Source organism: Engystomops pustulosus, chromosome 5, assembly GCF_040894005.1.
Source record: "Engystomops pustulosus chromosome 5, aEngPut4.maternal, whole genome shotgun sequence".
In the NCBI taxonomy this organism is placed as follows: domain Eukaryota; kingdom Metazoa; phylum Chordata; class Amphibia; order Anura; family Leptodactylidae; genus Engystomops; species Engystomops pustulosus.
Window position 1 is genome coordinate 77955950 of NC_092415.1, and position 14356 is coordinate 77970305.

Sequence of the window (14356 nt, forward strand, 5' to 3'; positions counted from 1 at the left end):
ATTGTTTTCCCCCAAATGTTGTTCTTCATTTAAGTGGTAAACTTTGGCTGACTATTTTGGGGATAATTACTGTCTTGAATGAAATTTTAAATATTTAACATTTAAAAACCTCCTATCTATCAACCCATTTTCAAATCCGCACCCCCCCCCCCAAACTACCATAGATAACTTTTAGGAAGATTGTTAACTAGAGATGAGCGAGCACTAAAATGCTCGGGTACTCGTTATTCGAGACGAACTTTTCCCGGTGCTCGAGTGCTCGTCTCGAATAACGAGCCCCATTGAAGTCAATGGGAGACTCGAGCATTTTTCAAGGGGACCAAGGCTCTGCACAGGGAAGCTTGGCCAAACACCTGGGAACCTCAGAAAAGGATGGAAACACCACGGAAATGGACAGGAAACAGCAGGGGCAGCATGCATGGATGCCTCTGAGGCTGCTTAATCGCACCATTATGCCAAAATTATGGGCAACAGCATGGCAATGACAGAGTGACCGAATGAGGCTAGATAGCATCTAAAACATCCAAAAATTGACCCTGACACTATAGGGGACGGCATGCAGAGGCAGCGGCAGCAGTGGCAGGCTAGAGAGTCTCATGGCGACATACCCTAAATGGACTCAGGTTTCACCAAAGGAGGTGAAATGATTTCCTATGTGAACAAAAGGTTGACGGTATATTTAGTCGATAACACAGCATGGTGGCGACATAGTGACCAAGTTCCATAACGTATCTGGTGAAACACCCGAAAAATGAGCCTGACACAGCTCTTTTGATAAGGGGACGACATGTGGAGGCAGCCATGGAGACGACTTCCATGATTAAGAGCGACAGTATGGGGCATTCATATTGCGCTGCTATGATTGCAACTTCAGGTCTCTAGCATGGCGGCGATAGATGGGCCGAGTTCCACTATGTATCTGGTGAAACACCTGAAAATTCTGCCTGACACAGCTCGTTTGATAAGGGGATGATGTGCTGCATATCCTCTCGTGCTCCAGCGTCTGGGGTATAGAGAGTTGACATTGGTGGACGCTGTGGAGGATCGTGGAGGCAAAATGGACAGGAAACAGCAGGGGCAGCATGCATGGATGCCTCTGAGGCTGCCTAATCTTGGGATGGAGCTGGCGGTCCACTGCCAGGCGAGCTTGTCCAAGCCCCTGTCTCTCGGCTCCTCCCCACCCAAAATGGGCCTGGGGGCCAGAAGCGTTTACTTTGAAAAAATTATAATTTTCAAAGCAGGCTGGGTCGTTTGAATATTCCTAGGAATAATGGAATAGCATAGTGGTTCTATTTTTAATTGTTTTTACGGAAATGGTTCCATGATTAAGAGCGACAGTATGGGGCATCCATATTGCGCTGCTATGATTGCAACTTCAGGTCTCCAGCATGGCGGCGACAGATGGGCCGCGTTCCACTATGTATCTGGTGAAACACCTGAAAATTCTGCCTGACACAGCTCGTTTGATAAGGGGACGCTGTATGGAGGCAGTGAACTAGTATTAGATTAAAGGTGCTGCAGTTAAAACTATGTTAGTTGGATCTTGAGATGGAGCTGGCGCTCCGCAGCCAGACAAGCTTTCGCCAATCCAAGCCCCTGTCTCTAGGCTACTCCCCAAACAGCACTTCTAAGAACCTTTTGTATAAGATCAAGTGTAGTACCGTTCTTATAAGTTTAGGATATGGCGGGTGAGGGGAATGTAAACAGATGCGCAAGAAGCGCTGAAATAATATTGGTAAATGATAAAAGTTTGCCAGTATATTTTGTGGATTACACAGCAGGGTGGCGACAAAGTTAACAAGTTTGATGTGGAATCCATGAAAACAACCCAAAATTCTGCCCGACACAGTTCGTTTGATAAGGAGACCATGTATGGAGGCAGCTATATGGACGACTTTTGGAGGCAGCTATAGCGATGACGTGTGGAGGTAGCAATGGAGACAACGTGTGGAGCCAGCTAAAAAGACGACATGTGGAGGCTGCTATGGAGACAATTTAATTTGGATAGTGCCTATATGTGGCAGTCCAAAAAAGTTTTCAAACCAGAGGAGCAGGTAGGTGGTCCTCCAGAAAAATTAAATAGATTGAGTGCCTGTATGTGGCACTCCCAAAAATTGCTTAAAACAGAGGATCGGGTAGGTGGCCCTCCAGAAAAATTAAATACATAGAGTACTATAGCTAGAGCCAGTTGGCCCTGGCAAAAAATAGCCAGTTTCCTATGCTTTAGTGTACAAAGAGGAGGAGAAGGAGGACAATGAGGAGGAGGAGTGCATACATTATTCAGGTTGAGCTTCTTTCACCTGGTGGAGAATGAAAATCCGGAGAAATCCAGGCTTTATTCATCTTGATAAGCGTCAGCCTGTCAGCGCTGTCAGTCGACAGGCGTGTACGCTTATCGGTGATGATGCCACCAGCTGCACTGAAAACCCGCTCGGACAACACGCTAGCGGCAGGGCAGGCAAGAACCTCCAAGGCGTACAGCGCCAGTTCGTGCCACATGTCCAGCTTTGAAACCCAGTAGTTGTAGGGAGCTGTGTGATCATTTAGGACGATGGTATGGTCAGCTACGTACTCCCTCACCATCTTTCTGTAAAGATCAGCCCTACCCTGCCGAGACTGGGGACAGGTGACAGTGTCTTGCTGGGGTGACATAAAACTGGCAAAGGCCTTGTAAAGCGTACCCCTGCCAGTGCTGGACAAGCTGCCTGCTCGCCTACTCTCCCTTGCTACTTGTCCCGCAGAAGTACGCCCTCTGCCGCTAGCGCTGTCAGAAGGGAAATACTGTTTCAGCTTGTGCACCAGGGCCTGCTGGTATTCATGCATTCTCACACTCCTTTCCTCTCCAGGGATGAGAGTGGAAAGATTTTGCTTGTACCGTGGGTCCAGGAGAGTGAATACCCAGTAATCGGTGCTGGAATAAATTCTTTGAACGCGAGGGTCACGGGATAGGCAGCCTAGCATGAAATCTGCCATATGTGCCAGAGTCCCAACGCGCAAGAATTCACTCCCCTCACTGGCCTGACTGCCCATTTCCTCCTCCTCCAACTCCTCCAACTCCTCTTCTTCTGCCCATACACGCTGAACAGTGAAGGACTGAAAAATGGTCCCCTCTTCTGTCTCGCCAACATTCTCCTCCTCTTCCTCCTCCACCTCCTCCGATATGCGCTGATAAACAGACCTAAGGCTGCTTTGGCTATCAACAAGGGAATCTTCTTCCCCCGTCTCTTGTGACGAGCGCAAAGCTTCCGACTTCATGCTGACCAGAGAGTTTTTCAACAGGCCAAGCAGCGGGATGGTGAGGCTGATGATGGCGGCATCGCCACTGACCATCTGTGTTGACTCCTCAAAGTTACTCAGCACCTGACAGATATCAGACATCCACGTCCACTCCTCATTGTAGACTTGAGGAAGCTGACTGACCTGACTACCAGTTCTGGTGGAAGTTGACATCTGGCAGTCTACAATCGCTCTGCGCTGCTGGTAAACTCTGGATAACATGGTTAATGTTGAATTCCACCTCGTGGGCACGTCGCACAACAGTCGGTGAGCGGGCAGTTGGAGGCGGCGCTGCGATGCCCTGAGAGTGGCAGCATCTGTGCTGGACTTCCTGAAATGCGCACAGATGCGGCGCACCTTCGTGAGCAAATCAGACAGATTGGGGTATGTCTTGAGGAAACGCTATGAGATTTAACACATGGGCCAGGCATGGCACATGTGTCAGTCTGCCGAGTTGCAGAGCCGCCACCAGGTTACGGCCGTTGTCACACACAACCATGCCTGGCTTCAGGTTCAGCGGTGCCAGCCACAGATCAGTCTGCGCTGTAATGCCCTGTAATAGCTCTTGGGCAGTGTGCCTTTTATCGCCTAGGCTCAGCAGTTTGAGCACCGCCTGCTGTCGCTTAGCAATGGCACTGCTGCTGTGCCTAGAGCTACCGACTGATGGCGCCATGCCCACGGATGGTAATTCGGAGGAGGAGAAGGTGGAGGAGGGGTGGGAGGAGGAGGAGGAGGCATAGTAGGCCTTTGAGACCTGGACCGAGGTAGGCCCCGCAATCCTCGGCGTCGGCAGTATATGAGCAGCCCCAGGGTCAGACTCGGTCCCAGCCTCCACCAAGTTAACCCAATGTGCCATCAGCGATATATAGTGGCCCTGCCCGGCAGCACTCGTCCATGTATTCCGTGGTCAGGTGGACCTTGTCAGAAACGGCGTTGGTCAGGGCACGGATGATGTTCTCTGACACGTGCTTGTGCAGGGCTGGGACAGCACATCGGGAAAAGTAGTGGCGGCTGGGGACCGAATACCGAGGGGCGGCCGCCACCATGAGGTTTCGAAAGGCCTCGGTCTCTACCAGCCTATAGGGCAGCATCTCCAGGCTAAGCAACTTGGAGATGTGGACGTTGAGGGCTTGGGCGTGTGGGTGGTTTGCACTATACTTCCTTATGCGCTCCAGCGTCTGGGGTATGGAGAGCTGAACGCTGGTGGATGCTGTGGAGGATCGTGGAGGCGAAGATGGGGTTTTCGCACGGGAGGTGTTTGGGCCGTGGTCCTGGGCAGGGGATTGACTAGCAGATGACACAGGGGAAGGAGCAGTGGTGTGCCCGGCCAGAGGTGAACGGGCTTGGTGCCATTGAGTGGGGTGTTTAGCATTCATATGCCTGCGCATACTGGTGGTAGTTAATCTAGTAGTGGTGGAACCCCTGCTGATCCTGGTTTGGCAAAGGTTGCACACCACAGTCCGTCGGTCATCCGGTGTTTCTTTAAAGAACCTCCAGACTTCTGAAAATCTAGCCCTCGCCACGGGAGCTTGACTACAGGCAACATTTGGCGCTGATGCACCAGCTCTGGCCCTGCCTCTCCGTCTGGCCCCACCACTGCCTCCTCCAACCTGTTCTGCTATAGGACTCGCCTCCGTCTCAAAAGCACTGTGTTCACCCGGCCTATCAACCCATGAGGTCTGTCACCTCATCATCCTCCGATCCCTCAGTCTGCTCCCCCCTCGGACTTCCTGCCCTGACAACAACTTCACCACTGTCTGAAAACCGTGTCTCCTCATCGTCCGACACCTCTTTACACACTTCTTCCACTACGTGAATAATGTCATCATCACCCACAGACTGCGACTGGTGGAAAACCTGGGCATCGGAAAATTGCTCAGCAGCAACCGGACAAGTGGTTTGTGACTGTGGGAAGGGTCCAGAAAACAGTTCCTCAGAGTATGCCGGTTCAAATGCCAAATTTTGCTGGGAGGGGGGCCGACTGGGGGGAAGGAGGCTGAGGTGGAGGAGCCGGAGGAGTGCTGATTTCGGTGACATGGGTGGACTGCGTGGAAGACTGACTGGTGGACAAATGGCTAGAAGCATTGTCCGCAATCCACGACATCACCTCTTCGCACTGTTCTGGCCTCAACAGTGCTCTACCACGAGTCCCAGTAACTTGAGACATGATGAACCTAGGGAGTGTAGCTCTGCGGCGTTCCCCTGCTCCCTCATCAGCAGGTGGTGTCTCACCCCGCCCAGGACCACGGCCTCTGACCCCTGCAGTAGTTGGACGCCCACGTCCACGCCCTCGTCCTCTACCCCTAGCCCTCGGGTTAAACATTTTCCAAATTAAAGTGTAAACTTTAAAAAAAAAAAAAAATTCTGTTTTTTTTTTTTTTTTTTTTTTTTGCTATGGCTAGTTTCTAACCTACACTGACTGCACACAACTGGATTTTGTGCTGTGCCTGATGAGTTTGAGCTATAAAATGAAATAAAGGTAAAAAAAAAAATAAATCAGCAGACTCTGCCTAATTCTAATCAAACCCCTAATAAATTGTCCCACTTCGGTGTTTGAGGTGGATATGCGTGTCACTAAGAGCTAAACACAACGGTCGCAGGTCTCCCAGCAAATTCCTCACAATATGGTACCAGCTGGACTACTAATGCCAGCAAGCCCAGCCACAAGCAAACAAAAAAAAGGAAAATATAACGCTATTGTAGGCCTAAGTAAGCCGTTGGGGTTCTCCTATGGCTATTTTGTAGCCGACACTGAAAGCACACTGCTTTGCAAGATGAGTTTGAGCTATAAAATGAAATAAAGGTAAAAAAAAAATAAATCAGCAGACTCTGCCTAATTCTAATCAAACCCCTAATAAATTGTCCCACTTTGGTGTTTGAGGTGGATATGTGTGTCACTAAGAGCTAAACACAACGGTAGCAAGTCCCCCTGCAAATTCCTCACAATATGGTACTAGCTGCACTACTAGTGCCAGCAAGCCCAGCCACAAGCAAATAAAAAAAAAAATGTATAACGTTATTGTAGCCCTAAGAAGGGCTGGTGGGTTCTTGTAACACTATTCTAATAGAACACCCTAACGCTTTCCCTGACCAGCAGCAGCTCTCTCCCTAGCGGCATCCAGACACAGAATGATTCGAGCAGCGCGGGCAGGGGCTAGTCTATTCCAGGGTCACCTGATCTGGCCAGCCAACCACTGCTATCGACGTGTAAGGGTACCACGTCATGCTGGGTGGAGTGCAGAGTCTCCTGGCTTGTGATTGGCTCTGTTTCTGGCCGCCAAAAAGCAAAACGCCGGGAGATGCCATTTTCTCGAGCGGGCGAAGTATTCGTCCGAGCAACGAGCAGTTTCGAGTACGCTAATGCTTGAACGAGCATCAAGCTCGGACGAGTATGTTCGCTCATCTCTATTGTTAACCCCTTGAGATCTTTATGGAGGTGAAATTTAGAATGGTCAAATTTTGTCGGTTATATGTTTATTTAGCCAAAAAATGTACACTTTTCCAAAAGATAAAAAGAAAACTCACCTTTCAATTTGTTATGCAATTTCTCCCGAGTACAGAGACCCCCCACATGTGGCCTTTCTTGCTTTATGGGCGCAAAGCGAGGCACACAATGGACGAAGCGCCCTGCAGCTGCCAGGATTTTAGTTTCCTCATTGGCCCCTTTTGCAGGCTATAAAATTTTAGGTTTTTCATTATTGGGGCCATGTTTTTTTGCAGAATGAGATGCTTTTTCCAGTGTTACCATCATGGGGTTGGTATCCCCTGTTGTTGAAAATTTATGAACTTTTTTTTACTTTTTGGATACCATACTTGAATATTAGTAAATTTGCCAAATAAAACCCTAATGTGGGGAAAATTTATTATTTTTGCATCGCCGTCTCCCAAGTGACATAACACCTTTTTTGCCTAAGGAGCTGGTTGATGGCTTGTTTTTTGGGGGACATGTTGTGCTTTGCTACAGTATCATTCTGGAGTACATATGTTTTGTTTTATCACTTTTTATAGAATTTCTTGTGGGATTAAATAGGTAAAAATCTTAATTTTTGGCAGGTTTTTAACATTTTTTTATGGCGTTCATCGTGCAGGTGCAAACTGTTAATGGCCAATATTGGTACCACATGTTAAAAACAAACACATCGTGCAGGTCCAGTAATTATTTACTTTTATTCTACGGTTTGTTACGGACGTGGTATGTGGGGTTTGTGTTATGATTTAAACTTTTTTTGTGGATCATATGTCTCTTTATATGTTATGGGGCTTATGGGCATTTTTTATTGATTTATTAATTTATTTTTTATTGAATAACTTTTTTTCGTACTTTTTTATTAGATCACCATGGGACATGAACAAGCAATCATCTGATTGCTTGTTCATGATAATACTCTGCAATACATCAGTATTGCAGGGTATTAGCTGTGTCAGCCTATGCATATGTATAGGCTGACACTGTGCCTTTAAGATGATATCATAGCCGCCATCTTACAGTCACTGCCTGCAGGCAGCCCTGGGGTCCTGATCGACCTCAGGGCTGCCATAGGAATGATCAGCACCCCCCGAAGATGGCGTTGGGGGGCAATCGTGGGGCAGAGACCCCTAGAATGCAGTTCAAATGCTGCAGTCGCACTGACAACAGAATTTAACAGGTTAAACACCCACAATCGGAGCCCACTCTGACTGCGGGTGTTACTCAGGGATGTCAGCAGTTAGTTACAGCTGGCACCCCATGTTTTCCGATGCCGGCTCTGCTAAGATCTTGAGCTCAGAGTCGCATATATCTGCTGCTGAGCTCCAAGGCACTGCGCTCAACGGCGGATATATCCGCTGCGGAGCAGGGAAGGGTTAAAGGTTCACTGCCAAGAGATTTTACACTATTAAAGTGTAACTGTAGAGTTACTTGACAAAAAATAGTTTTAGCACAGCTGGAAAGAGCCTGTGACAACAATCCCAACAGGAGCAATATCATCCTTCTGTCTTCTTCCTATTCTGAGATATAGGGCTATTATAGGGCTAGTTATATGAGGCTCTCTGTAATATCCTTTCAGCTTTTCTTGAAATGGGGGGGGATTTCCTGTTGTGACTTCAGCTATTGGCAATGATGCCTATAGCACTCAGGGCATTCACATGAACGTACACAAACAGCTCAGCCAATCAGGACACTTTGTTCACAGATCTAGTGCAAGAGCATGCATTGGAGTTCTACATCACAAAAAAAAAATACATGTCCACCTACTCTATAAAACACCTACAAAAGAAGATGAACACATGGTAGAATCACAGCATGTATAAAGGACCCACTCCTGGTATGTAACTGAATGACCTGAAGCATATGATTAGTCACATGCTTATGACATCACAGCAGGTCCTGGAGCTTTGTACATGCTGCCGGAACTCATATTGTCTTGCATCCAGCAGCTACGGATCAGGAGCGTCCAGCTACAGATTCCCACAACAACCAACCAAGCAAAGACAGACAGACAAGGTAGCTGCTAGCTGACAAACAGCTGCGGAAAGTTAATGGGGCACATTTACTTAGAAAGACAGAAACTTCACTAAAAGTACTCTGTCTGTGTATATGTCAGCACCTGTCCGGCAAACCGCGCAACCACAACCAGGATTGGCTCTAGCTGCCAGACTACGTAAGTGGTGGCGAACTCACCCTGCGACGTCCCTGCGTGCTAAGGCCCTGCCTAAAGCAGATAAACCGCCCTAATAAGAGCGAACCCACTATCAGGAACCTAACCAACGGTCCCTGAGAGACCCTACAAGATGACAGGGAAGACCTACTTTGTCTGGCAGCTGCTGGATGGTGGAGCAGACAGGTGACTGGAATACAGAAATAGACCAGTGTTCACATTGGTGCACAGAAAACTAACTCAGGACTGAGACAGGGAAAGCGGGATGACACTAGGAGGTAAACGATACTGAGGGACAAACAACGGATACAGGATTTCAGGCAGGTTATACACAGTTCAGGTCAAGATCAAGCAGGTTATATACAGGTCAGGTTCAGATCAAGCGGGTAATATACAGGTCAGGTTCAGATACAAACAGACAAGCGGAGACAGATCAAGATAGCTACAAAGGTACAGAATCGGATACAAAACACAAAGAACCAAGCAAGATAGCAAGAGCTCTAGATACAGAGGTAAGACTTGAAGAATAAAAATAACCAGCCAGGTATAATGGGAATAGGCAGGTATATAAGGCCGATCCTGGACACGCCTCCAGCAGCACACTGGGGAACTGTCCATCAGGCTAGTAACCCTTGCTGCGCAGGACAGAAATGCAAAGAGCAGGATGTGGCTCAGATAATCCAAACACAAGCACTAAGCTGCAGTTCACACACAAATAAACGCATCTATTCTGCCAACAGTGGATAGCGTGATGTTTAGGCACGGACGTTACAGTATAATGCTGGGTGCGACCGATTCATTAATTTGTCGCTTTCCCGCACTGGCCTGACAACCTTTTGCTGTTGCATGGAGGCTAGCGCAGCTGCGCCGCAAAGGGTCGCGTACGACACAATAGAGGCGCAGACACTTCTTAAATACCTGTGCAAGCCGTTTTCACCTAAAAGAACGTGCAAAGTCTGTCAGAAATGTGGTGCAAAGCCCTCAGAAAATGTACCCCAATGAGTGTAGATTATAGAATTGCTTATTTTGGCTTAGTGCAGAGCTATGCAAAAGTTTTATACTTTACAGTTGTACTTCAAACTACAACCCCCCTCAGGTATTATATGAAATGTCCTTATTAGAAAAAGTGTATAGAAACATGCTTTTGGTGTTGTATGAAACATAAGAAGAGTATATTTGTCATGGGCACGGGTGCTCCTGTGACCCATATCCCGGGCCTTAGGCGCACCCGTATTCCTCCCTGTGCCCCCGGACCCAGCCTGCATGGAAACTTACCTTCCCCGGCTCCAGTGGCGGTCTCTGTGGCTCCCGTGGTCCAGCGCACCTGTCTCCTAGGGCGTGTCGGCTAGCTAATATTTAATGGGCCAGGCTGACCGCCTGCCCTGATACATTCCCAGCCCCTTTCTGTGTTCCCTGCTGGGTCTTTGTGCTTCTATGCCTATGAGAAAGCTGTGTCCATGCCCTTTGCAATTATCCTGATTTCCTGTTGTGACCTCGAATACTTTCCTGACTCTTATCCCATGCTGCCTGTCTTGACCTACTATTACGTCCCCGACTCTGATCCTGTGCTGCCTGTCTCGACCTCCTGCCTGGCCCGATCATGAGTTTGCCTTATGATTCTGTTCTTGGAACGACCTGGTGGTACCATGCTGCAACAAGTCCAACCTGCTTTGTGGCGGGCTCTGGTGAAAACCGGGTACCACTTAGACTCTGGTTTCAGGTGTTGGCTTTCATCATTTCCAAGGTGGTCCGGGGGGTCCACTACCCTTAGTGCCTGACAATATTTCAGATTGCATCAGTCTTTTAGTTCTGTGAGCTACAGACCTGGAGATACAGGAAGTTTAATACATAGTTGGGAATGCGAGCTGCTGATAAAGATCCAGTTCCAGTCTGCATTTTTATAGGTAAACAGAAGAGATTTCACAAAAGAGGGGACTCTAGAAAGGTCATTTTATACCTACAAACAGAACACTTAGCCAATTCAAAAAATACACTTATTTTATTGCATATTCAATTAAGACAATATATCACAATTCATAAACAAATCAACAGGAAAGAACATACAAGTCGATGGGGCTATCACATAGAAACGTTAAAAACATGTGGGACGGGATTGAGAGGTGGGGTACATAGTCATATGGATCACATGTATATACAACTTCAATGCATAATACAGTACATGCCCAGTACTGGGTAATTAAGCAAATGATGCAATAAAGTGCTTGCCATACAGCCTGATGTACGTTAGTTCCCTATAGGCATGTAAAGTGCTCAATGCATGTGCAAAGAGTGTAAACATACCCTTGGCCATCGTACACCTCCCGTCTGCCACAACCAGGTTCCCAAGGTCATTTTATACCCTATACTGTGACTGTGGTAATCTTCTTATATTTGTTATCCATGGCCTCCTTCCTTCAAAAATCAACTTTTAACATTATGATAATGAGGCTGTAGGGCTCTGGGGGTGTTACCAGAACCCCTCAGTGCTGCAACTTTACAGGCTGCTACAGAGTGCAAGGAGCACTTCTGTTTTCTTTTTCTTTGCTGCAATGAGATCACTTGGAACTGTTGGGAGAGCATAGGGAGGGTGAGACAGTGTAATAGCCTGTGAAGTTACAGCACTGAGGAGCTCTGATAACACCCCCAGACCTCTTCTGGCTCATTAGCATAATGATAAAACTTGATTTTAGAAAAAAAGGATATGAAATATAAGAAGATTACCACAGCCATGGTGACTGGTTCTACGAGTAAGTGTCCCTGGTTTAAATGAGGCGGATTATTGCGCCTGAATTATCACAAGCTACAACCATCTGTGATGAGTTGAGTTCATGCCTCTTGGTAATCACTTTTGAGTCTTGATTTTGCTACTGCACTTTATTTTACAATATGTGATCAGTGGCGTAACTACAAGCTGATGGGCCCCAGTGCAAAGTCTATGCCAGGCCCCTCGACTATAATGTATGGTTTATAGTATGGGAAAGCGACACCATAAGGGCACCCTAAACCTCTTGGGCCCAGGTGTGACCGCAACCTCTCCACCCCCTTAACCCCTTAACGCTCTGCGCCGTAGCTCTGTGGCTCAGGGGTATAAGGGATGTATGAAGAGGGCTCACGGGCTGAGTCCTCTTCATACAAAGGTGGGGGTTTTTGCATTTTGCATAAAACCCCCACCGCTAATAACCACGGTCGGTGATTGCCGCCGGCATAGTCGCCGGCGGCGCTTAAAAAACGGCGGCGCGCGGGTGCCGCCATCTTTAATGCGATAGCCGCGCCCCCGAACGTCATCGGGGGGCGGCGATTGGTTGCCATGGTAGCCTCAGGTCTTCTTTTGACACGAGGCTACATGGCTTCTGCAGATTCGTTACAATGAGCCAGTGGCTCATTGTAATGAATGACCTACAAAAATGCCATATATTGCAATACAGAAGTATTGCAGTATATGGTAGGAGCGATCTGACCATCTAGGGTTAATGTACCCTAGATGGTCTAAAAAATAGTGAAAAAAAAAAGAAAAAAAAAAGTTTAAAAAATAAAAAAAATTAATAAAATATTAAAAATTCAAATCACCCCCCTTTCCCTAGAACGGATATAAAACATAATAAACAGTAAAAATCACAAACATATTAGGTATCGCCGCGTCCCAAAATGCCTGATCTATCAAAATATAAAAACGGTTACGGGCGGCGGTGACCTCCGAGGCGGGAAATGGCACCCAAATGTCCGAAATGCGACTTTTACACCTTTTTACATAACATAAAAAATTATCAAAATGTCGCACAGACCTCAAAATGGTAGCAATGAAAACGTCGCATCATTTTGCAAAAAATGACCCCTCACACATCTCTGTGCGCCAAAGTATGAAAAAGTTATTAGCGTCAGAAGATGGCAAATTTTTTTTTTCTTTTTTGTACACATTCGTTTAATTTTTTAAAATGTATTAAAACACAATAAAACCTATATAAATTTGGTATCACTGCGATCACACCAAACCAAAGAATAAAGTAGGCATGTTATTTGGAGCAAAGTGCGTTTTTTTTTCAATTTTTCCACATTTGGAATTTTTTTTCAGCTTCGCAGTACACGGCATGTTAAAATAAATAACATTATGGGAAAGTAAAATTTGTTATGCACAAAATAAGCCCTCACACAGGTCTGTACACGTAAAAATGAAAAAGTTATGGATTTTTGAAGTTGGAGAGCGAGAAATGAGCCGAAAAACCCTGCGTCCTTAAAGGGTTAAGTTACGTCCTCCAATAAGCTTTACTCTGCTTCTCTCCCACACCCCAGCATGAAGATGACACTCGCAGCAGAGCCCAGGTGTCTGACAAGCTGCACCCAGTGATCCTCCTCAGCAGTGGCTTCCATCATCTCCTGGAGGGGTTCCCCAGGGGTTCTGCTGCCTCCCTGTCATTCTGGCCAGTATTTCTCCCAAGAACCAGAGTGGTCATCATGCTACACGGGTCACTTCTGTGTTCTATCTGAAAGCTCCTAAACACTTCTTTTCTATCCTGCTTTGAGCTGCTGCATTTGCAGATAATTTGTAAATAGAAGCTTATGAACTATGAACAGTGGCTGCATATATTATAAACATTGACTGAGCTATGCAGCTGTACTACATAGGTGCTACACTGCTCTGTAGAAGAGATCAGTGTCTTGCTTCTCAGTCTACGCCACCTTCGGGCTGGAGTGTTATTGTGCCAAAAGTGCGCCTAAATCAAAAAGTCACTAATGATGAATGATTAGTAGATGCAGCAAAACATCTGGATTGGTAGGATAAATGAGGAAAACAGTTATTTTTGATGTGCCGCTAGTTTGGTGGTTTGATGCAAAATTACTTTAACAAATTACATATACTGTATTAATTCCCATTAGCATAAAAAGAGGATAAGGATTAAATAGCAACATACCAAATTGCAGTATAAAGAAAAGGAACTGTAGATCCAGAAAAGAACTGGAAGACATGATAATACATGTAAGGTTAATATCGTTTCAGCTGGAGACAGTTGGTGACTGTCTGCTATGGAAATTCCTGCCAGTGTTGTAGGTCGAGGTACAGCTTAGACACTAGTATATAGAGTAATCTAAGCTGGGAGGTGAGTGCGCTTGTTATGACATGCCGTGTCCTTCACCCTGTGCACCTGCTCTAACAGTAAGTAAGGTCTGTGGGTTTTCCTTGACAGATCTTGGTGTAACTGCTTTAAGTTATGTGTGGGTGAAGGATGTGGGTAGACCTGCCTCTGCTTGCTGTTCTGTTTCTGATCTCCAACCTGACATCACACAGTATTTCTTTAACTTGCCGCAGGGGGCAAACAGACAGCTTTAAAAATAACTTGAAGAAGGAAACTCTGCAACTTAAGCAACCACTGAAATAAGAGTAGAAATCAGTATGAGAACCTGAAGAAGTCTTTGATGATAATATATCTTAGCTTGGTTGTGGGCAAACG

The 14356-nt window shown here is 46.6% G+C and overlaps 1 long non-coding RNA gene across 3 annotated transcripts in view; it reads left to right on the forward strand.

Annotated features, from left to right (window-relative positions):
- The first annotated feature begins 8669 nt into the window (after window positions 1-8669).
- LOC140134054 (uncharacterized) overlaps window positions 8670-14356 on the forward strand; it is a 77963-nt gene continuing 72276 nt past the window's right edge. For all 3 annotated transcript variants that reach the window (XR_011856048.1, XR_011856046.1, XR_011856047.1), the window contains exon 1: window positions 8670-8758. This is a non-coding gene — a long non-coding RNA (uncharacterized lncRNA). The remainder of the gene's footprint in view (window positions 8759-14356) is intronic.